The sequence below is a fragment of the Crassostrea angulata genome, chromosome 2, assembly GCF_025612915.1.
Source record: "Crassostrea angulata isolate pt1a10 chromosome 2, ASM2561291v2, whole genome shotgun sequence".
NCBI lineage: Eukaryota > Metazoa > Mollusca > Bivalvia > Ostreida > Ostreidae > Magallana > Magallana angulata.
The window spans coordinates 67,741,168-67,767,781 of NC_069112.1; the positions used below are offsets into that span (position 1 = coordinate 67,741,168).

Sequence of the window (26,614 nt, forward strand, 5' to 3'; positions counted from 1 at the left end):
ATTTATTTTTTTTCAAAAGTAATAAATTAAGATGCGCATATATTTACCACTTATATCTTACACGATTTTCATGCATGATTTAAACATAATTTATAAACATTAGCTTACAATATGATATAGAATGAAGTATCTAGATTATTTTAAACAAATAAAGGGATCTAAAAATGTGGCTTGAGGAGCAACATTGATCCTAAATTGTATGGATCTTTTTGAGAGAGTGTGGTAGATAAAAGTCTTAGTGGAGGTCTCATCTACCATAGTTCTCATGAGTTTGAGTACAATATCAGGAACTGTGTCTGTAGTGGCCTTTTGTAGGGATGGGTATGGAATGTACCTTCTGACAAGTGAAGCACTGAAGCTTCCTAGCCAAGACTGTCACAACTTCTGGCATAATCCCACATAAAACTAGGCAATAGTCAGCTCCAAATGGCAATTCCACAAGACCTGCATTCTATTGTGAAATGCGATTATCTTAAACATATTGAAAAGGAAAACAATCTACAACCCATCACTTGGATAAGATAAAATTGTATCCATAATTTATTATTATATGCTCAAGAAAATATAAAAATGCATTCATTATTATATGCTCACCTAAATAACATGAATTTGATTATCAAGAAGTATTTCTTAAATACACTATACCGGTACTATTAAACTCTGAAGGTTTAAACCATACCCTCTAGCCAGATAGATCAAAACAACAGCTAACATTTTTTTACTGGATGATGGTACTAGGTACATGTATTAAAAATGATGTCTTCATGTTTACTGCCAATTTTTTGTGTGTAAGATTTACTGTTATTTGTATTTGCATAAAAACATTCAGCATAATATAATATATGATAGTATTAAAACCACGAATGGGTACTGCCCAAAATTACATATTGTGATATATCAGGGGTTTTTTTTCTAAATAAAAAACATAACTTTATTCAGAGATTGAAATACAATTAACAGTTAGTAAATGAACATACATATACTTAAACAAATTATAAAATTTAAACGGTGCTCTGCTGATCGAAATGTGAAGAAATAGCGAGAGGTAACTGGCGTTATGGATGAAAACGGTTTCCACCTGACTGATATTGATATCACAAAACCGCGATGATGTGGATATGTGAAAATTTATACCGCGAGGTTGCCAAGTCTTACCTGAGCTAAACCGTGATCAATTTCTTTACAAAGGGACTCGCAAAATATCAACAATTTTCTCCTTCATTCTAAGTCTCACTTTACCGTTATATGTTCCTTTTTATACCCCCGCAAACGAAGTTTAGGGGGGTATATTGGTTTCACCCTGTCCGTCTGTCTGTAGCGCAAATTTGTCCCCCCCCCATAAAATTTTTTATTACTGCATGGAACAGTTTGAAAATTTGTACATATGTTGAACACCATCTGAAGATGTGCACCCGCAATTTTTTTTTAAGATCAGACAAGATTTAACGATTTTACGACAGTTTTTTTTTCCTTATTCTATATATTGTACACTAAAATGTTGAAAAGTAAGGGAGGTAATCCTTACAGATTTTATTAATTATTTAATAGAAAACACTCTAAAATAAATGTATATGAATACATCCAGATGGAGGTTTTTTGTCTTTATGTCTTCATTAATAAATTTTTTTATAAGTATTCTATCAACTGACAATGCAAAGTTTTTGTTTGTCAATGATAAATTCTCAGGAGCTAATAAGAACATCAAAGACAAGTGTGGCTGAATTCATTTGTCCCAAGGGAGCCATTATCTGAGCCATGGTTCAGATGGAGCATGTGTTTAGGGGAAATTGATAATATGTAAAATGGGTGATGGTTTTGGGGCTATTTTAAAACTGTTTCATGTAAACCAAAAAATCTATCATTATAAGGAAATAAATAATATCATTATTAATAAAAAAGTTAAACTATTTTTAGAGGTTGTTAAAATTTATTTGTGAAGTAAATTGATGAAGTGACCCTATTGGCATTAATTTAAATGAAATTCAAAATTACTGATATGATTGTAGTGTTTTGGCAGTTTTAAAATTGTTTGTAATATTAAATTTTCTTTTTTTACATATTTTTACATAGTATGGTAATTATGGTAATGTTTTGGGAGTTTATTAAATTTAACAAGCTCATCAAAGAAAATCATAGTCCTATGGGATCAATTTTCTGATATGGAGTTCCATTGTGCCATAGGAGAAAGTGAGGAAAATTTGAAACAACTAATTGCATCTGTCAAGACTCTTATTAAAAAGATATTGAAAGTTTTATCAATAGAAGAGCATTGCTTGGCTACCGGTATTTCCATTTACTGCAAAGGAAGGGGTTATTATCATCAGATACATACATTTGTAAATGTATTACTGTTATAGATATGTTTTTATAGTGAAATTCTGACAATTTTGATTTTAATTTTTCTTTCTTTTAAACTAATTTTTTTTTTAAATTCTAGAATTTTTTTTGTATGTGTTCCAAACCTTAATTATTCAATTATTTGTCCCATTTGAATTAGCCTTGCGGGGGTATTAGTCCCATTAAGACAGTTCTAGTTTTAATGTGAAACTAAGATCAGAGGTAAGCTCGTCTAAGTTTAATGGCCCCGGGGCCTGGTACCACCAACACTTTTTCAACAAATCTTGCAAAGTAATAACTCCTGAGGAAATAATTTCCTTTACCTTGTTCATTGGGTTATTACTATTTGTCGAGTCACCAAGAACATCTGTAGTAGAACCCGCTGTTGTTGAACATTGTATGGACAAAAGGTGGTGCTTGACATAAAGTTCTTCCACGTTCAACTTTGGCTGGCTTGCGTAGTTGTGTTCACTCACTTCTTGAATTTCTTGCTCATTTTCTTTATTGTATTCCGTAGAAAGGAACAATTTCTTGCCCCATTTTCGGGTAGACAATGAAGAAGTTCGTTTTATTTTGGGGATACGGAATTGATAATAATTATATTTGTCTATCCTGCTGTAAAGAAATATTTGCTAGATTTGCAATACATTTCCCCCGCAGTTGTCTATTTTATTACGGGCCGCCAGGAGGAGGTTTTCATTTTTTTTCTCTCAAAACAATGTATCAGGATCTATATACGGGACATTTCACAGGCCAACTAAATACCTGAATGACATGAAATTTTATATAAATGTTATATTTGCAGCGTCAAATAAAATGGCTGTGTGTGTGTGTGTGTGTGTGTGTGTGTGTGTGTGTGTGTGTGTGTGTGTGTTCTATAATATAGTTTTAAAAATATTGAAATAACATTTTACATTTAAATAATTTGAAGGTATGTAAAGATAGTTGCCATTGATCTGCTATTTACCTGCAATTATTGTATTGATTGAAGATACTAATTTTACAGAGGTAAGACATATGTTAAAATAACGTTACACACCGTGGCATCCGCCTTGAGCTCAAATCCATAAGTTTGATGGTAAGTTGTGTTAAATATTTTATAACACTTTTTTGTAGGGAGTTTTTCAATATATTGTTTTTTGAATGGTGAAATATTGGCTATCGTCTTTTCCCCCTTGACAATAGCTTGTACAAAATATTTAGTCGATTTCCCAGAAGGGCTAAATCGGGAATTTATGATTCTGGTTTCTATTCCAACCACTGCGTCAATTTTGATGCTCTACAAATAAAAAAAAAATATCCAAAATAAATTAATGTTTTTAAAATCCGATTGATTCTTAACTCAAATAAAGAATAATGTAAATGATTTCATGAACGACTTAGCAAAACACAAACCCAATATGTTTAAGGTAGCAAGGGACAGTTTCGAATAAAGTACCCGTCAATATTTTTGTAAAATTGAGAGTTGCTGTACTTGAAGGCTTATGAGTGTTGCTAAAATTCATGAAATGATTTTTAATGATTATCATTAGTTAGAGGGGTGTCTATTGTTGAAATTGATATGCAATATGTAGGCCCCTTATGTTAGGTACATGAGAATCAGAAGTAAAATGCGAAACCTGCGGCTATGACTGTTGTGCTGACTTTACACAGTGAAATTGCAAGTTACAGACGGGAGGTAAAATAACACGAAAAGTAGGTGGATGGGACATTGAAAACTAAACACCGGTAAGTTTGTGACATGTGATAGTGCAACATGCACGCGGTACGGAAGGTCAACCCTCTGCAGGGAATTAGCTGGGGGAGGTCTAAAAAGCTGAAAAATCATGAAAAATTAGCAAAAGATGAAAGGGTCAAAATCTCATAAAAACCAGTGTGTAGAGAGTTTTACAGGTTTTGATTAGTAATTTTCTTCAGAAATTGGTGATTGGCCTTATAAAGAGTGAATTAAAGGTATTTGTGCTGAATGGGAACTGAGGAAATTCTAGTTACAGAGTTCCGAAGACATGCATCCCTTGGCTACAAAGAATTGTATCAAAAAAACTGTCCCCTGCCACCTTCAAGACTACATGGTATTTTCATATTTCTCCTTTGAGTTTAATTTTGAGTGGATTTTGTACCATAAGTAATACATTTTGTGAAAATGGATGATTTTCTTGGCTGTAGATGTCATGACATGATTTATTAGCCAAAATATTCAAGGGGAGTAACTCCCTCTTCAATGTGTAGAATGACCACCACTAGAGTAAATTGGCTTAGAGAGTAGGCATTTCCTATCCTGATGACAATTAATAGGCTTAAGTTAATTACTGAGATAAGAATAAATACTTTAAAACAGTTTTTATCAATTAAATCATTAAATTTATGAATTTGCAGCCATTTTGCTGTCTGATTTTATGAAATAACATTAATCCACCTGACTTATATCACCCAATTTTTTTAAAACAGCATATTTTTATTTCAAATGAACTTTACATGTAGACAAATGCAGTTATCAAAGTATACAATATGTCAAAAAACTGAAGTTTTTGCTCCTTCCTATCAAAAAATGGTATTTTAGATGTATTTACAGAATTGGAAATGCCACCCCTTCTTTCCAATGGACTCCATTACCATTACATGTAGGATATGTAAATGTACATTTGACCTTGAAATAACATCTGCTTTGATAATTACTCTTGAAATGAACAAAAACAACATATTTTTACCCTTTTATTGTATATATGCATCAAAAATGTAGAAAAACATGTAAAATTTGAACATTTTTCATAGAATTCTCATCCGTCCCCAGGTACCCGGGTGTGTTTGAATTTCATTTTAATTAAATGCACACATCACACTTGTAGGTCTTACTAATTTAGCAAAGTTAAAAGGAGACTAGAAACAAGACTATATAAGATATCCACTAAATATGATTATAGGCTTAGTTTTTCATGAAAACAAGAAATCACATGTAGGGCGACATGACTTTTTGTGAATAAAAATGCTACAAATCATCCATTTACCAAAAAAAAATCAATTTTAGATATCAGTGATGGTTGTTTTCAATTATGTGTAAGAAATGACTCAAGGAAACTGCCACAAGTTTCATAATATTAGGTTAAAGTGTTCAAACTAATGCTTCATGTGAAAATCAAAAGATAGGGGGAGGGTATACATGTAAAGGGATTTCTAAGTGATGTGATGCTTTTATCCTAATAATATCAAGCAGATGTATGTAGTATTGAATAAGGTTTCTTATTTAAGGAGGTTGAACAACAGTTGACATCTAAAAGATTAGGTAAAGATGCTTTATTTATGGAGAGCCCTGTGAATCTGTGTTAAACAGAGGAGAGTGGAAATGGTGGGTTCACTTAAATGGCCATATTTTTATTAAACCTCAATGGAATTGGCAAAATGTGGTGTACTTTTTTTCAGAATAGCATAAGCTTTTTAATTTTAAGACAAGATGACTTTTCAGAGAATGTTAGTGTATGTTAAAGGTAGCAAGGGACAGTTTCGAATAAAGTACCCGTCAATATTTTTGTAAAATTGAGAGTTGCTGTACTTGAAGGCTTATGAGTGTTGCTAAAATTCATGAAATGATTTTTAAGGATTATCATTAGTTAGAGGGGTGTCTATTGTTGAAATTGATATGCAATATGTAGGCCCCTTATGTTAGGTACATGAGAATCAGAAGTAAAATGCGAAACCTGCGGCTATGACTGTTGTGCTGACTTTACACAGTGAAATTGCAAGTTACAGACGGGAGGTAAAATAACACGAAAAGTAGGTGGATGGGACATTGAAAACTAAACACCGGTAAGTTTGTGACATGTGATAGTGCAACATGCACGCGGTACGGAAGGTCAACCCTCTGCAGGGAATTAGCTGGGGGAGGTCTAAAAAGCTGAAAAATCATGAAAAATTAGCAAAAGATGAAAGGGTCAAAATCTCATAAAAACCAGTGTGTAGAGAATTTTACAGGTTTTGATTAGTAATTTTCTTCAGAAATTGGTGATTGGCCTTATAAAGAGTGAATTAAAGGTATTTGTGCTGAATGGGAACTGAGGAAATTCTAGTTACAGAGTTCCGAAGACATGCATCCCTTGGCTACAAAGAATTGTATCAAAAAAACTGTCCCCTGCCACCTTAAGTACGAGTTTATACTGATTCTTTGTCGAGTTAACTTTAATTTATTTACAAACTATGTTTAGAAAAATAATTCCGAATAATTCTTGGTACGACGTAACCAGATCGGAATAAATCTTATTAATTACGATTAAACAAAATCGTTATTACAATTTTAAAAAACGATTGTTTTCCTTTAGATGGTCGGGTAGTTGTTGATTGTAGATGTCTTGCAATGTCTTCTTCATCTTCCTGACCTTTAACCTCTGCCATGGCAACTGTCGGACACGGAAAACCTTCTCTTTACCTTCCGTGTCCGATTCCTCTTACGACATGTTTTGGGCTGCCATAATTGGTTCTACCTTCTCCATACATTTGGTTGTGTAGTTGGCCTTCGGCAATGCTTTGCGAAGCCGTTCAGCTCTCTCTAAAATAAATGAAAATATATATATATATTATTACACAAGTCAGTTTATGCAAGTTAGCTTATGATTTTTTTCCTATCATATTGAATAGTTATACCCGCACTTTCTAAAGAAAGTTCGGGTATATTGTTGTTACCCTGTTCCGTCCGTCCGTCCGTCCGTCCATCCGTCCGTCTGTCACGTTTTACTTTCTCAAACTGCTCCTACATCTTATAAACCAGCAAACTGAACACTTGGAGTTTGATTTGGGGTATCATGTTGTTTTGTAAAAAGGTTTCAAAAATTCTCTGTGAGTCCTGGGGGTCAAATAATTGGTAAAAAATGACGTTTTTTCACAAAAAACCTTCTTCCTCGAACTCCTCCTACATTTTCAAAAGTAGACAAATCATCTTTTGGAATATGTTTTAGGGTATCCCATAGATGCGCAATAAGGTTTCGGAATTTTCAATTTTGTCCTGGGGGTCATTTAATGGCTAAAAAATGACGTTTTTTACAAAAAAAACTGGTTTAAAAAACGTCATTTTTTTTCAGCAGTAGCCAAATGATCTTCTAGAATATGATTGGGGGTGTCATATTGAGGCATGATCAGGTTCCAGATTTTTTTTTTTAATTAAGGGGATCAGTGGGCAACAAAAAATGACGTTTTTTGGCAAAAAAAAATATGGTTCCCAGAACTCCTCTTACAACTTTTGGAGTAGCTACGTCATCTTTTGGGATATAATTGGGGCTGTCCTACAGATGTGCAATAAGGTTTTAAAAATTTAAATTTCATCCTGGGAGTCAAATAGTAGCAGAAAATTGACGTTTTTCACTAAAAAAACAAACATTGATCCTCTTATGATTTAATGGATAGACAATCATATCTTGGGATATGATAGGGACTGCTCTATAGATGTGCAGTAAGGTTTTCAATATTTAAATTTCATCCAGGGAGTCAAAATGTAGCAGAAAATTGACGTTTATCACTTAAAAAAAAAACATAGATCCTAGAACTCCTTTTATGATTTAATGGATAGACACATCATATCTTGGGATATGATAGGAACTGTTCCATAGATGTGCATTACGGTTTTGAAAAATTAAATTTAACTCTGAGGCCCATTACCTACCGGTACATACCTTTTGATGCCCTTTAAGGATCAAGAATATAATGGTTAAGGGGTGGGGATCTCAACCGTTTTCGAGATATTCGTGCACTTCCTGTTCAAGGGGGGTCATGACCACCCCCGGGGCCCATGACCTACATACCGTTTGATGCCCTTTGACACACGGAACAAGAATATATATGGTTTAAGGGTGGGGATCTCAACTGTCTGAAGATATTAAGGGACTAGCTGTTTGAGGGCGTCAGGACCACCCACAGGGCCCATGACCTACATAACATTTGATGCCCCTTGACATCAGAAACATGAATATATATGGTTTAGGGGTCATGATTATAACAGTTTCTGAGATATATGGTAATTTCAAATTCCTGGGGGGTGGAGATGACCCCAGGGGTCAGATCTAATAAACCCTATATATTGCCAGTAACAGCCAATATATGATTATGAAAACCCTATATTTTTATCTTTGTCCGTTTTCAAGTTACCATTTACAATAGAGTCTATGATTCTTCCTACAAGGTTCAATGTTAGACCCCACACCCTTTTGACACCCCCCCCCCCCTCCCCCAAAAAGTGGTTGTCTAACCCAAAATGAGAAAAATCAAACCAGGGTGCACAACTAGATTTGCAGGCCTATCATATCCTAGAGTTTTGTACAATTATGTTCAGCCATCTCTGAGAAACAAGTTCAGAGCGGGAAAGAAGAAAAAGAAGATGAAGAATATATACATGTATTAAGATCTGTACAAAAACAATAAGTCTCCAAACTTCATTCAGGAGACTTAATAATTAATAAAGATTAAATAGAGATAGGATCATCAAACATCAATAATTTAAAGATAATTGACAATTTCTGATTCTAAGGGGGTCAGGATGACCCCTTAGGGTCATGACTTACATGCCATAATTATCTGATGCGCCTGCATGACCTAAGGAGGAATAATATCTTTGGATTAAGGTGGGGATCTCAATGGTTTTTATGATATTTGATAATTTCAGGAAGAGCACTTGGGATCATGACCTACATACCATCTTAAATGCCTTGAACAAATAAACAATAATATAATATGTACATGATATATGATTCAATTTAAGAACCCAGATATAGATCAATCATCTGTTTTGTAATACTTCCTATGTATATATACATGTACATGTATTAGTTTGTGTTTTGTTCTATACTATTCATGTTCATGACTGTAGTATGGCTTAGTCTTATTTTAAATTACATTAAAAAATTGTCAAATATATGACTTGGAACCCCCACACCCAAACAAACTCAAATATAAACTGCTCTCTCTCTCTCTCTCTCCCCCCCCCCTTCCTTGTCGAATAATCTATTAAAATCAAAATATAATTTGGGTGTCTAAAAACTTTGATAAACTGGTAAAAAATGTTATTCTTAAAAAAAATTACATTACACCTTGCATAATTGACAAATGATCTATTGAGATACGATCAGAGGTCATATTTCTACCTTGGGATCAATAAGTAGTATTCAATGACAAGTTAAAATTAATTAATAACAATAAATGATTCAAATTATAAATGTTTATACTCCACATTCATCCCCCCCCCCCCCAATCAAACCTGCTTATAAAGATTCAGTCTTCTTAATACATTCTTACATGTGTACAGTAGCAAATTTTAAATCATTTCTTGATTGCTTTTTCTCTCGTGATTCACATTAACATTTTGGAAATTGCTTAATTCAATTTTTAAGATTTATAAACAAAATGTTATATGCATCACTGCCATGTGTATTCACCTATTTGGGGCAATTGTAAAGTCTCCTAAACAAAGCAGTGACATCATTAGGCTAGGAATTACCCACATGGATCAAACACTACTGTATAACATATGAATAAGACAACACCTGGGGGTCATTAATGTACTTTACACCAGTTGATGCATCATAATGACTTTAGAAGATATTTTGTATTTTACTGTTTCATGGGGTCAGAACAGTCCCATAAGGTCATGACCTACATTGTATTTGATGCATTATAATACATTAAGAAAGAAATACTCCTTCCTTCCTATTATTACTCATATAAAAAATATAAGTGTCTACACTTACTTACATATGTAATACACAAATTTAATAAGAAATTGTTTATACAGGGTCAATATGGGGTCAACTCAACAGTGCATGCAGTCTGACAAATGAAAAAAATAACTTTTGCAACTAAAATAACAGAAACTTTACAAATGCGATAGGATAGGTAACGATGATAAGCTTATTTAAATATTAAAAGATGATGATACAGTATGCTGTCAAAGGGAGATCACATTTAGAAAGTGAAAGTAGAACTTATATACATGTGTATGTATGCTGGCAGGAATCCCATGATGGCATCTTATTATATTGTGCTACTGCTACTACATGCATTATGCTTACCTAAATTGGTCAACATCATAATGATAATCCAATTAAAACACAATAATGAATTCCTTTAGCTGATCTTAACTACCGTAATCCTTTTCTGCATACGGAAAACACAGACATGTATGTATGGGTGTTGCTAAAACGCGGAACGGAAAACGGAACGGAATGGAAAATATCATCACGTTTATCGCTTAAAAAGGGTTTAGACTGGCCAGAAACGATTTACTTTGTATCTTTTATTTATATCTAATGAATGAGTATCAACATGTTGCTATCTTATTAATATTCATATGAATGTCTATCAATTATAGCATTGTATTCATTCGGCTTTAGTTGAGTACGAAACGGAAAAATCAAATGTATACGAATTGTGAAACATTAACATGATTAAACGAGCAAATTAGCTATAACTTTTTACTTATTTCTCTTATATGGTATTGCTGGCATATTAGCGTAACGTACGCAGTTAGTGAAAGCTTTTTATGCGTGTTTTGAGTATTTTTATATTATTTTCAAATATGATCTACATGTATATACTTACATCAAAATTGAATTTTCGGTGTTCTAGACGATCTTTTATTATACAGACGATACAGTATCATTGAGATGGAAGAAAAAAACTGTAGGACTGATGACATTAAAAAATTAAAATACAGTAAACATTAAAATACCTGGTAATTTGTGGAACTAGTAATTTGTGAAACTAGTATTTTTAGCAATGCAATTTTGTTTACGTTTGCATTACAAAGCATGCAGTTGTTTATTCCAGCAGCTATATACATATGATCCGAATAGAGAGCTCTAGACGTTGCCTGGTTTGATTTTCCAAATATATATTGGGACTATAGTCTGTCGATCCCAAAATATTCATGCAGCACATTTGGACGATTTATAATGGAAAATGTTGACATCTTTTCTCCATTTGGAAGTCACTCAGAAGACCTTGCACAATTTTTCAACACTATCATCCGGGTCTGTTAAAATGCAAAACCCCGTAGACTTCTTTATTTTTAGCCGTGTATTTATACCAGCTGATAAGCTAGAGAGGACGTTCTAAAGAAAGAATAATGAGAATGTTTAATGCTTCTAAAAGAGAATCGCTTGAACCCTGAGGTATATATAAATATACAGCAAAAAGTGAATCGAGGATATTTTGGGACAGAATATATTGGTCAATGCATGTACTGTTAATTTTGAGGAAATAAATATTCTTGAATAAATAATCTAATATTGCTAATCTTTCAAAAAAAATTAAAAAGGTACATAAAGTATATCGTTTTAGCATACTTAACAAATCTATGAGGTAAATAACATTAGATAAGATTTTCCGTTTTCCTTCCGTTCCGTTTTCCGTTCCGCGTTTTAGCAACACCCATGTATGTATACACGTGAACCCATCTAATCGAAGAGCTGGGTAAAACTAGTACCCGCTAATGAGACATGCACACCTGTGTTGTGTACGTAACTTCAGACAAAGATCAGTCATTTGTAACATGCATGTATTTTTATGACATATTCTTCAAATCCACTTGCACTATTTATTAGGTAAATAACAGCTTTAAGGTGGTGCAGGACACCTGCATATTGTGATGTACATGTATACTTCCTATTGAGATAAACAATAAAGTATGTTGAATATTGATTAAATATTTACCCCCCAAATAATGTTACCTAACATTGAAGTGCAATGGGTTAGAGCGTTTACATGTCTGTAAGAGCATTGGGGTCCAAGGTGTATTTTTGGTAATTTACGAATTTTCATGGGGAGGGGGGGTCTGGACCCCTCACTCCCACCCTTTCTCTAAATCTGTGAACACGATGATGTTCATGTAGGCATACAGAAGCAAATCTAAAACCGGCAACCGCCACGGGGAGGGGGCATAATTTAATTTTTAATTTTGTTTGTAATAATTATATAGACCATTATACTTCCTATGACATAAAATGTTAAGATTATTGATTAACTGAAAATTCACTGCAAACAGTTCTACCCCAAATTGCACATAAAGTGCTGCTCATGTCACGATGTGTATCTTAATATGGGCAGGGATCTCATCCTTCAGTTATGAAAATTATAATTTTTAAATGTATTACCGGAGTTTGCATGTAGCCTTCATTTTTAATTAAACTGGTACAAAACAGTGTTATTTAGGGGCAAACACATGGTCCGGGTATTACTGTCTAATGACAGCATCTAGTTTTATTTAGTTTCACAATAAGTAAAAACGTTTAGTAAACTATCAAAATAAAGTTTGTTAATATCAATTAAAAGATGCAGAATACACATACTTAACATATAATATATACTGTGGAATCAGCATTGTTCATAAGGGACCAATACTTGTGGCTTTCATTGGTAACCCTTGTCCACCAATTTACATTCTTTTTAATATAAATGATCAGAGTAGTATAGGCGTCCGTTAGGCCACTGAACACAATGGGCTATTGATAAAAAAAGAACAATAGAAAAACAATGTGGGAGTATTGATTGGGGACAGGTGGGAACCACCTGCCCCCCTAAGATTTTAACCCCTCATCACAATGGGGTATTGTACGGAAGGGGTGGGGGGGGGTACGGTCACCCGACCCAATATGTTTTAGACCCCTAAACGCAATGGGGTATTGTATGGAGAGGACAAAAGCAAGTATTTGTCAATGACCTTAACAAAGAGGAAAGGGGAAGGAGACCTGAGTGTCGTAAAACTGAACGTGTATGTAATAACATAATGGGCATAGTGACCAGTCCCTACGTACGTGCATGTCCAGTAAATGCACAGGTCGTCCAGATAGAGTGTCAAACCAATCAACTTGTTTTAGATTTTACGGTGAAACAATTTATGATTCATGGTGAATGTAATGACATAGAAAACTTCAAGAGACTCGGCACCGATCAAGTTGAGGAAATAAAAATGCAAATAAACGGGAAAACTTTTGATTCCTCAGGTGTTTATTTTACAAATAAATAATGGTTAAAATAGATTATCGTTTATTTCGACATTAAAAAAAACAAAGACAACAAAAAAACACCTCAAAACACTACAATTAATAATAACATTTTCTAAATTAGTACGGTTTTTTTTTTTGGGGGGGGGGGGGGTTGTTAACAATCAACCAATTACACAATGATCACATACTTTATTTGGTTACGTATACACGGCTCTGGGTTATTTGATCTGAATATCACCCGCCTGACACGCAATACTAATAATGTCTTTTGTACTTTTTGTGCAGGATTTTATCAGAATCAAGCACGCTACGAAATATACTAAATTGTCAGGTGGTTTGCAGAGCTACTGATGTTTTTTGGTGAATATCATTACTCCGTCGTATTTATTTTTTTATTTTAATTACAAATGATTTGACTTTTTTTTAAAGGGTTTTTGTCACGAGTTTTGTCAAAAATTATTTTTTTGATTTTAATGTTTACGATGCTTCAGTAAGGCATTTTTAATAGGCATCTAAATTTGAGTGTCATTTGATGAGTTATAAGCGAGTTACAGAGCTTACAATTCTTTGCAATGTAAACAAAGCTTTTGTTTACATTATGAATGTTGAAATGAAAATTCCAGTTTTAGACCTAAAATGAATGTATTAATCGTTAGGAACTGTTCAATTATGCTTTGAATGAATAATAATATAGACAAACCAGCTTGAAAAAGATTTTACTGGTATATTGAACCTATGTAAACAAAAACAGGGCACGAGCCTTGTTTACATGACGAAGAATTGTGAGCCCTGTATCTTGCTTCAAACTCAACGACTGGCACCCAAATTTCATTTTATCATTAGAAATGCATTCCAAAAGTATTGCGAATAATAAAACCAGAAAAATAAAATTTGACAAAAATCGTGACCATGCCCCTTTAAATTACACAATACGTATCACATTCTAAGTCAACCTTTCCATTATTAGAGATTTCAACTATGACTCCATTATTTTCGACCTTGTCGCTATCTGTTACCCTAAACGTGTGGAATTATTTTTTTGTGTTTTTGTTTATTTGTTAACATCATTTATTATCGTTTTTATTATGAAGTGCAATAAAAGTTTTAACACTCTCTCTCATATTCGTCTGTATGTCAAACTAATAATAAATAGCCTCTGTAATGTACTTCATTGTGACCAGGCCATTTCGGTTTAACTGGCACTTTCCTCCCTCGTTTACCCTTTATTTCCACTCTGAGGTGTGAATGGCAGAGTCTTTTCAAAAGCATTGAGTGTACTTACACATTATCCGGTTTCCCACTGCCAGTTTTGATAGCTTCTGAGAATGCTGACAATGTCATACGCTCTGCTTCCCCACTTCTTCTTCTGTTAAACATATTACTTGAGCAAGGCAAATTTGGGCTAACTCTGCATAGAGGTGGGGATTGTCTTTGACTTGCAAGCACACCCTTTTTGCTTCTGTGTCCAAATAAATGTTCAGTTTTTTGACATCCTCAACAAGTGGTATAAGCATTGGTTTGTTATATTTCTTCTCATGAAGCGATGACAAGGCCTGAGATGAAAAAATGTCAGTCCAGTCATTCTCATAGAGGGAAACAAGAGTATCTGCAATTTTAATTTTGTCATCATTATTTTTCTTTCAATCGGTTGTACGACATGCGATTTATGTACCCTTTACAAGATGGTTAAAATCGCCGAATCGATTAAAAAAAAACGGGGCATCCCGCTTTGGCGATTTAGTCCCTCCAGTAAATATTCCAGTTATGTGAATCTATATCTGTTCTGATAAATACTGATGATTCGTTTTTTATAATGATAATCCATCATCAATTATTACTTACATTGTACCTTAAAAAACGATATGTAACAATTTGTTGCGATGACCCCCCCCCCCCCCCCCCCCCCCCGCCTTCCACACTTTCTTTCCACAGTTGAAATATGGCAAATCTATTTTTAAATCAGGGTTACACACGTGCATGGGGAATCTCCCTTTTACCGAAAACACTTGCTCACTATTGCGCATGTTACATTTCAATCAATTGTAAATGTACAGTACCAATCAGACCCAACCGAACACCAGGTTTACTTTTTTGGCTTACTTTGCGTTTACTTTTTGAAAATTTTGGTCTTCTCCGGGTTTAACTAGGTTTACTCTCTGTGTCCACTCTCAGTTTACTTTGGGTTTACTCTGGGTCCACTGTAGTAAACCCGAGGTAAACATAATGACACATTAAACTTGCATCGATATATCTTTTTTATGAAAAATCTTGATAATGCTTGCTCTTGTTGCCGGCACTGTTTGGGAGATGGTAACTTTTAAACTTTAGATATGCCTGACGTCATGACATCAGGCAATAAAACAAGTCATTTTACTCCGAATCCTCTATTTTGTTGACAAACAGCTTATTTACTAAGTCTTCCAATTTAATTGTCACGGCATCGGAAGTTTTTTTCTTAACAATGTTGTTGGAAACAGCGAAGGAATCTTCATGTTTATCCGAGCCGCCAATTTTGTTTACTTCTACGTCATGTCCGCCCATGTCTTATTGTGGCCTTTTTGGCGCGTTATTAGAAACGTTGTCGGCCTTTCTTGTTGTATTTTGTTTTCCAACCAATTTAGAATCACTGCCGATTCTGCTTGCACCTAAATCAAGTTATTTATTGCGTCAAAGGATATCTTCATGGCCATCATAGCCGAATTTTGATCAACCCTGATTTTTTTGAACATTGATTCGGTCACAAATTCAGTGTTGTGCACACTATTTTGTTCCCTGCACACATCATCTTGCGTTGATAGGTAAATAGTTGTGCCATTAATTCTTGCAAACTAATAATCTTGATTCCTTTTTTTTTTTACCTTAAGAAGCGGTAAGTAGGTGAGGCAGTGGACCCACTTCTTTTGTAATCTAGGAAATGATTGTGTAGTTTCACTTTTCTTACTCTTTAATTCCTCTAAAGAAACGAAACCAAAGAAAAGTGTGCCAACTATATTACTACATGTACACCTGCAACAAACAGAACTGAACGTAAACACTGAATTTAAACTAACAAAATTCTATGCATACATTCTAATATTTATGTTTATATTAAATTGGTCAAATAAGTGCATTTTAATATGTTGATACAGCTAAAAACAATAAAGAGTATTAACTACATGTAAATTACAGAAACAAAACAGAAATTTCTCACTGACCAAACAAATATTACACGTAATATCTAACGAATCGTCAATAGGAAGGATGCATTATCTTTTCTTAACCTGTACACAAGAACACCTCAGGGCAAATTCAGGTATGGTCATTCTACCTTTTCAACAGCTGCTTACTTTGTTCAAGAATTTAATCGACCAAAACCCAGGATTTCAGTTTTTAACTGGATGTATGTAGAGGCAGACACTACAAATACCACAGGAAGGCTGAAAAGGCGTAAGTCTTAATGATATGTCAATTCAACAAAGCATTGACATTGTGATGTCACGTGACAATCTCTTACTAGTAGGATTCAGGGATATGGAGGATGAAACAAATTCAGTTAAGGTCGTATTCTGTCATCAATTTTTACCTCAAGTGGGTCTCCATACATATACATGTCGTAAAATTCAAACTGTTACAATTTTCAACAAAACTTCTACAATAAATTAAATGAATCATATTTTACACAATAAACCCTTATTAAATGCATACGTGACAAAGGAATAGGTAAAATTATGTCATTTACGACATACCATAGTCGGCGCGAACAACAATGGAGAGGGAAATCCGAAATGAGAAAGGGTCGCTTCGTTTCAAAGCGATGTGAACAGCAGTACGAGTCCTCCGAAAATGAGAACTGAGAGACGAGGAAAGATGGGGGGAAATTTAAACAAAATAATCGCGAAAACAATTATTTCAGAACTGCAACTAACGAGCGAAATGAGTCAGAGGAAATTCCAGTAGAGGAAATCGAGATAGTTTACAGCAAAAATGTAAGTCGTCAGTGCTTTTAGACTTAGTATAGTTAAAATGGCAACGTTTATGCTACAGTATGCCCATCATATAATTTTTTTTCAAACTCAAATATCGCATATATACATTGCAACAAGCAGGCGATACATGTGTATATGGCGGCCCATGCGGTTACCGAAATGGCTATTTTATGAGAAACACAAAATTTGAATGTTTATATCGTAACTATTTTCATTTTATTTTAATTTCGGCAATTCTACAATAGAAATAAACCTTGCTAATAAACAGGAGATCATAGCTGGAAAGTTATTCTTCAGTTTTATCATTTTTAATAGTGTCAAGTCAAATCCAGTCAAAGAAATATGATAGGGGACAGCTTATCTACAAATCAGTATTGATTCATGAGGGTTTTTTTTTTCGAGATGATCCTCTAAATATATTCAAGCCAGTCAATAGTTTAAAATAAATCTGATTAACTGGTCAATATTTTTTCTGAGAATCTTACATTTAAATTCTAATTGAATGTCTGTTTTCATGTAGAGCTACATTTGAATATATATATTCATAGTAAAGAGATACAACAGAGTCTAAGAAATTAAAGTATTGTGTGTATGCACTATACTTTTTACAGCACTAATACAATATAAGTCACAATAAATATTAAATGTGGCAAATTAATGATTTATTTGTTACACAATGGCATGGACATTTAACCTTTAAAATGTCATTTTTTCTGCATATCTAGTCTAAAGCAGAAAACTAGCAAGTTAACCATAATTTTGCTTATTAATATTAATTTTTATATAACAGGTGGTAATTGTCACATTATCCAGATAGCTGCAGCATGAAGAGAAGATCACTTGCACTGTTTTGTCCGAACAAAATTTCCAATTTCTTCCTCTGCATCTGAAGTGACAGTCCTAAGGGTGAAAGGTGGTCAATGTTCCACAGAGGCAAACCTGTTCAATCCAGCAAATTTCCTCTGCTTTAGAGTACTTCGTTGACCTCATTAACAAGGAAATTGAGCCATCCTTACTGGGCATAGAATCAAGTCTTACTGGGCCTAGCATCAAGTCTTACTGGGCATATTTAAATGTAGTGAATAATATCAAAATTATTTCCTCCGTAGTTTTTTTTGGTAGAGGTTGGATTTTTGACGCATTGAAATATGAAAAAAAATAAACGTTTGTTTCTTTTCATAGACTTGAACAAGGAAATGAATAATAAGTGAACAAACAGGAACCCTGAGATTTGCTTCAGTCAGACTAGCCAACTGGGACCTTTAACAGTAATAAAAAATCATTAAATATCATGCAGACACATGATGCCTAGTGAAAGAAGTTTGCTTGAATGAGATAAGTGGTATATGTTCTTAAGTAAGTAAGGGGCACCCGTCAATTTTAATAATAAATTAAACTACATTATAATCAGAATACTTTCACCAGTTTTAAGTTTTCAAATTTTAAAAGGGTAAAATATATAAAATGCTTGGTCTCATGACTTAAAGAGTAATAGGTGATGCTCAAACTCATTGCACTATGATGTAATTTTGGATGAAAACATTCATAAAATAATATTTGATTTAATCGTTTACTGTGATAGGAAGAAGGTTTCACTGAGGTGGTCCATACAACCCTAGTTAATGCCAGTACATTTACTATAAACCATTGATCAACTTGACAAATGAAACATTAAAATTTGGGATAATATGTCATTGAACTTGAAAGTCTTTATGACTTGTTCAATGGATGCTCTAATCTATCTTCAACCTTCTTTTCGCATTTACACAAAGATGCACACACTGTGCAACACATATTAGCTTTTTACATCGAAGTGGTAGTGGTTTAACTTATATACAAATAATACAAATATGTTGTACTTTTAAATTTTGCTATAACTGTTTAAAAGTTAAAATCAACATACAATGTACATATGGGATAACTACAACAATAAATAACTAAAACTAAAAGAAATTAAGGTCACATTCAAATGTAGTTGTATATATCATTCATTTAATTTAGATTTTTCATCTCTGTCCGCTCTTCCAAATATCCAGACATGTATTTAGTTGTTTTTTTTGTATTTCAAGTTTCACGAATATGTTATGAAAGCCATTAAGAAAAATGTTGGACACAAAATATACAAAAATGAACAAAACCGCATTGTATCATATTCATGTGTAAAATTTCCACGCTTGCAGGGGATGTCATGAAGTATTTACAAAAATAACGTTAACACACAGTTGTATTGGTTAATGTCTAAAACAAATTGTTTTTCAACATCACTTATTTCTATGTATTATGTATAACATTTAAAAGCATTTACTTTTAAATGCCTTTGTTCAACCACAGAAAATGTATTAAGACTAGACTTTAATAGAAACGACACATTTTACTATTTGTTTATCAAATATTCCTTTTACCTTTTAATGCTTACTCAGGAAAGGCGGTGAAGCTCAACAAACTAAAAGCACAAGGTTTTGCGCTAAATGTAACAAGGAATGATAATACTTAAATATTAATTATCCTTAACTTTTTATACTGATGTTATTTTGCTTGCATTAAATCTCTATGAGTTCGCAGAATTTGACATATTACAATTGTGGTGATGTTACAGCTTTTTTTAACATGTTTAAATTGCGTGCCATATAATTGTCGTACAAAAAATTAGAAAAGAATCAACAGAAATCATGCAAATTATTTTGACTTACAAATACAATAAAACTTTTTTTTAGTTCTGCAAAACTAGTCTTGAAGAAAACAATTAAGAAAATTAGAACAAATGTCCTCTGTTTTGCTTTAGATTTATTTTTGTATCAGCTTAATGCCAAATTATATTTATATCATTTAAATAATATTTTGTGCAGAACAGATTTTATTTATGACAATAATCTAATAGTATTTTGAATTTGACAAATAAAACCATGAGAAAACTACTTCCTTAATGTTTGCTGCGAAAGTCGGTACGAGTTTAATCGCATGATATTTCAGTATTAGCTATTTATAATGAAAAGTATCTAAATTTTCAAGTAATTATAGTCAAATTAGTTTCAACATAAAGAACAAAGACAGCGTTTTATTATGAAATTAATTTTTTGAAATTTCTAACAGAAAACACAATTTGGCATAGTAGACATTGAATGAAAGTTCATCTAAAATGAACAATTATTTCAAGTAATTTTTCTTTTCTTTTTTGTCATAAACAGTCACTGTATCACATTGTATTTTATTAATACTGTCACCAAATATTGTTGACAGTTCTCTTAGCACTTGCATTCGGTAAACCTACCGAACAGTCTTCAACGTTTTAACTTTATGGAGCACAGTTGGCAGTAGATGGTAACAGAGGTACAAACCTTCTCCAAGAACAGTGTACATACACAAGAGGAAACGACACAAATCCCTGGTGGAGGGTGGACCTACTGACTCTGTATACCATTATATATGTCAAAATACTCAACAGAGGGATTGACGCAGGAGGAGGTAAGTGTTCAACGTGACGTTATCAGGTATGTACAGTGAAACTACATTGCTAAATTATTACTTGGTTGCAAATGTTTTTGTTGAGAAGTAATTAAATTTCTAAGAAAAATAACATCCATATGAGTAATAAAATGAAGAAACAACTTTAACTTGGAAAACATTGTTCTTTAAATTTTTTGGTTAATTTTTACATCTGCGTTTTAATTTTTTAAAGATGCGTCAGACCGACTTCGGGACGTTACCGTCACTGTAGGGTTGACAGAATCTGATGTGAACACTCCTTGTGGTTTCTTTGCTGGTCCCGGTATCGCGTCACAGCTGGTCGTCATCGACTGTACGACATTACGACGGGAAGATTCGTTAAGATCTCCAAGACAACTGAGGCTCTCACTCAATGTGAAATCGACGTGTTTGGATTCTCCTTCTAATTAATATCAAAGATACGATACCGTATTATGTTAAATGTTTGCGCGTTTCCACCCTTTCAGGTTCACTCCTTATAGATGTAAGAGATCATATCGATATTCTTGAAGTTTCACATTAGACTAAATGTTATAGATCTGACACTGCATGCATGGTTTTTTATGAACTTTTATATTGAATTTCTCTCATCAAAAATACCTAATCAGAACGTGTTGGGTTTTATTCTGTTTTATAACTGTGTAGTAAAAAAAAACAACCATTTTTTACAGGTAGTAATAACTGTAGAAGCTACAATCCTTACACTGATGATATATTCCCAGCAATGCTAGATACTTTATTTGATCAGTAAGAAAGCTGGGTTTTTTTTAAATCAATACCTTGTAAACACACATATCTATAAACTTAAATTATATAATCCGTCGACTATTTGATACTTACCATCAAAACTAGAGGTACTGTGAGCACGCTCACAATTGATACCCCCCGCTAAGAAAAAAATCATAACGAGTGTAATTTTGCTATTATAGAAAATACTGGATTAATCTATTTCACTGTCCATTTTCTATAAATAACAACTGCTCTATTTTTTAAAACTGTTAAAGCTAATAGGAATAAACAAACCCATTTCTATCCTTTAATTCCATTTTATTTTAAGTTAACTGTTAATGCATGAGAACGTTTGCATCCTTCCGTTAACAACCATGACTTGAATCAAACGAAATCCACATTCAGTCAGCCATATAATATTTAAACATTTTATTGGTATACTGAGCCCGATTTTTTCCGAAATTTTTTTTCCACACATTTTTTTCCCAACAAAAAAAATTCATCGGGGCAGTCCATTTTCAGAGAGACGGGGATGAGAATCTAAAAATATTTTTATGTGGCTTGAGACAAGCACGCTTTGTGTCAAATTTTAGCTTCTAATATTTCCATTTATACAAGACATGACACGGATAGAATTTAGCATTTCTGGAATATTGACCTTGAACTTCCTCAATTAACATTGGGTCAAGGTCACGACACATCCTTTTGTCATAAGTAATATTTGTGTGAAGTAAGAACTTCCAATAAATGAGGTCTATAGTCTACATTACGATTAACAGCAACATCTATGTAAAGGAAACGCGTAGTTTTAATAAATATTTCAATATCAATGTTACGATACATTCCTTGAGTACTATCGAATGGAATGCAGATTGTGATGTCAAAGTTTAGCGTACCGCCATATTGTTTGAAGTATGGGCAAATGTTTTTCTATACATCGCTGTAGGAAGCCTTAACATACCTGCACGAGGGTGTATCACTCGGGTAGTATACACATAAAGTCGGTTATGGCATCTGCGGTTTCAATAAACACGCTTAGAAAAAAATGCATGTTTCAAATGTTACATTACACTTTGTAGAAAGATACAACAATTGATATCAGATTTGTTTCCATTTTCCCAGACATTGTCCTTGACTGCTTGGTAACTTTTATTACAGGGACACTTGGTGAAAAATAAAACACCGTTGAAAAATTAAAATAAATTGCGATTTGTATGGCAGTTACACGCACACTCTAATGTGTTTAAGCTACCACCAGTCGTTACTAAAAAGGTTACTTGACCATTGGCCGATAATGTGTAGATCAAATATTGTCAACTAGTTGATAGTTAGTTGAGTTTGAACCAAAAAAGACTAAACACGAAAATATGATAAAAATTTCACTAGCTAAGCTCGAAGTCGGAAGTGAACGGTTATCTTTAATTTTAAAAATCATGTAATAATATTTTTCATTGTTAAAAAAGTAATATTAATATTACTGTATTGATTTAATGGTACAAACAACTTCAACTTTCTGCAATTTACATACATATGTTGGAAATATTTCTTAAGGACATGTGAACCTGAAATGAAACTAATTGAATAATTGAAAAAATTGTTTAAACAGACTCTAATCGATTTGTTTTGGTCAAAAAAGACATTTTAAGCATATGTTCGTGAGTTCGTTTCCATGGCAACGACCTTCAAACTTACCCATGTTCAAAAAATTAGAACGAGAAAAAAAACTTAAATGCAAATTAAAAATGTCATAAAAGACATATTTACAATTAACTAGAAAAATTTTCTCACCAAAATATTAAAAAGGTTAATAAAATACTCTATTTATCTGAAAATGGATTATAAGAGTTCCTTTTCTTTAATCCGCTATTTTAGTTTGAATTTCCTCTGACCACTAAAAAAGTGACATTTTTTGACGTGACCAGAGCTAGAAAAATTGCGAAAAATACTAATTCCTATAATTACACTATTATTTTTTTAATGTAATTTTGAAGAAATGATAAATAGCAAAAAATTAGTAATCAATAATTGGCATGTTGGTGAATTAGAAAAAAAGATAATAACGTCTGAATTTCCTCTGACCTCTATTGAAATAGATGCTACAAACCCTACATGCTGTTAAAAAAAGACGTATAATTCAGTTTTGAATGGCAATTATTTTCAACTAGTTATACTGTGCACCTGCATAAGTTCTTGTAGAACAAAATTAATGGAGTTGTGTTGTAAATACTACAACTAATTGAATTAAAAAGGCTGAAAATCCGAATTTCCTCTGATCTGACTTTTACAAAAAATCACTCTGCGCGCTTCATGAAAGTCAACACTGCCATAAATGGTTGTATTTCTAAAAACCAATCATATAAAGAGAAAATGATTCTTTAATTTAACAATTTTTTCACTTCCTAAAGAGTTTATTTTAATGGTAATAATAGTAACAGAGTGTCATAGTTGTGCATCTGATATAATCAAGAAACTCTAGTCTCTGTACACAAAAAAGAAAAACATGCATGAAAACTTTAATACACACAATCTTTATTAAGCCTTTGTTGAATGATTTAAAATACGATCAAACCAAATAAATCACAGGTTTCATAATTTAAAATCATATACTGATTGTAATTAATTTGAATTTCCTCTATCAATCTTTAAAAGTTTTGTCTGATTTGCAAGGTATTGCATTAAAATGGGTGTCGGAAAATAGGAGAACCTTTCAAATGATTACAGGTATAAAATGAAATTTGATACTTAATCATGATAATTCTTTAAATCATATTATCTGATTGAACTAAACAACACTGCAGATTCTGAAATGATTTGTCCTTATGTATATACATGATTGTATGCAATCCTATAATTCCTTTGAACTTTGAACCCTTCCTTGGTTCCCATATTGGTCTTGATGCTATTTATAATGTATGATTTAGACTTTATCAGAATGATTTTGCAGGGTAATATATTACAATGCTTCAGCCTCAATTTGAACTAAAATATAGAAAATGTGGAAGGCCACACCAATTAAATTTCTTTTTCATCGGATCCTGCATGCTCGTGTTTAAATAAAACTTTACAAATCATATCATTATGGACCGCCTAAAAATTTCGGCTACAAAAAACAATAATCTTATTATTTTATCGCTAGCCCGCTTGTACCCTTTTCCACTTAATGTCCGACAAGCAAGAAATTATATTGGTGTGGCCTAACTAGGATATGTATATTTTTTTTCATGCAAAAATGATAAAAATATAGATAAGGATAAGTTATAACAAAAATATTCTTATTCACAATAATCATTTCAAAAAATATTTAAAATAAACAATTTACTCAACCATACATTCATAACTCATTCAAAAACTCTGTAATTTAAGAGGACTGATATTTTCTGTGAGGCTTGTTGTATATAAGTGTCATAATGATGATCTCAACTTGATCTACATCAGTAACCTTATCAGGGTTATAAAATAATACAGACTTCAGACAGATAAATGGATGGACAGACAGACACTAATAGACAGAAATGATGATTTGATATACTATGCAATCATCAAATTAAACATAATTATAAACATAAGACATATATTTTAAAAAACCAGTTTCTCCACATGAACAGTATATAGCCATTACAAACTTCATTACTGCACTTGGTCAGTATAAACACCTTTTGATATCTATCAATTGTATTTCTTATAGCATATGCATTATCATAATATATATTATTTTACAATACTAATTCTTAATTGTATGCATTATATGTCCAAATTATTCATGACTTTTGGAGTTTCAGAAATGGTTTTCAAATCCAAGTAAATGTAATAAATCATAAATGGTAGATTATCACTGGTTTGGTCCAGTTTCATATTTCAGGATATGTTGTGCTGCTTATTAATTGTCTTAATATTATATCATAAATGTTGAAATAAATATTGTCATCCTTAAATTACCAAATAAATGATCCAGGGCATCAATCGGGAAAGGCTTTATCAGGATGAACATAACAGAGACAATAATCTGATTATCAGCTCTTCTCTTCATCACTCATGGTTTCAGTTCTTTACATTAGTCTTATATTTTTCCGCATTGTGTCTTGTATTAGGAATGACCTCGTTAACACATACCAGTGATGTTCTCATCTCTTGGAGGTTTGAAAAGTCCGTATTAAAAAAAACCAACTGATATTACTGGTACTATTACTTATAACATATAAGAAGGACTTATATGAAAGGATGATTTTAAGAAGCTACATGTAGAAAAATAAAATTCATATAGGCATATTATGAAAGTGTATGCAACATAGAAAGACAGAACCTTATATAAATGGATTATTCTATATAACAATTTGATATCAGGTGAAACTTGTCAACATTTTATTCTAATCTTGAAAATTTAAATTAATGTTACTTAACTTGACAATTTCATATCTTATATAACTGTATGTATTTAGAAATCTTGCGTTTTAATGATTTGAAAATAATGGGGGAAAAATAAGAATTTGTAACAATAATGAACCCAGCACATGAAATCTAAATATGATGTGAGCAGTTCTATCAACCGATAAACCATGATATACTAATTTTTCTTTCAACTGTACTTTGATTTTTACAGTTCAATAAAGGTGAATATCAGTCAGCTGTTCAAATATTTTAACAGTACAGAGAATCAACATTATCAGTTATTGATAGTGAATAAAAGATTAATTCTTCATGTTATGAACTATATGTGCTAAAAAAATCATCAATACAAACATATAACCTATTCCTTACAAATATACTGTTCAAGCTAATGTGCATGAAAGTGTTACACTAAAAATATTTTGTGAGTAAATGTTGGTAAATAAGCTTGTCATATGCTAGAGTAAACTCAGGGCCCTCTATGCGGTTAACCTTACCATTTATCATCAGATGGTTAATTTCAATTAAGAAAATTCGAACTAAAATTGTGATTATTTTAATTACAAACACTGACTGAATTAACAATGAATAATTTTTATATTTGAACAAATTAGGATTATTGTGTAGCTATTCTGCATATAGGCTAGGCGATATTGTTTTCACGTGGATAATATACGAGCATAATAATCTGTAATGTGAACATAATACAATAGCACATGTCATGATAAGACACCTACCATG

General features: G+C 32.7%; 1 pseudogene; it reads left to right on the plus strand.

Annotated features, from left to right (window-relative positions):
* The window catches only part of LOC128174768 (uncharacterized), a 264,137-nt pseudogene that overhangs the window by 141,462 nt on the left and 96,061 nt on the right, over positions 1-26,614 (plus strand).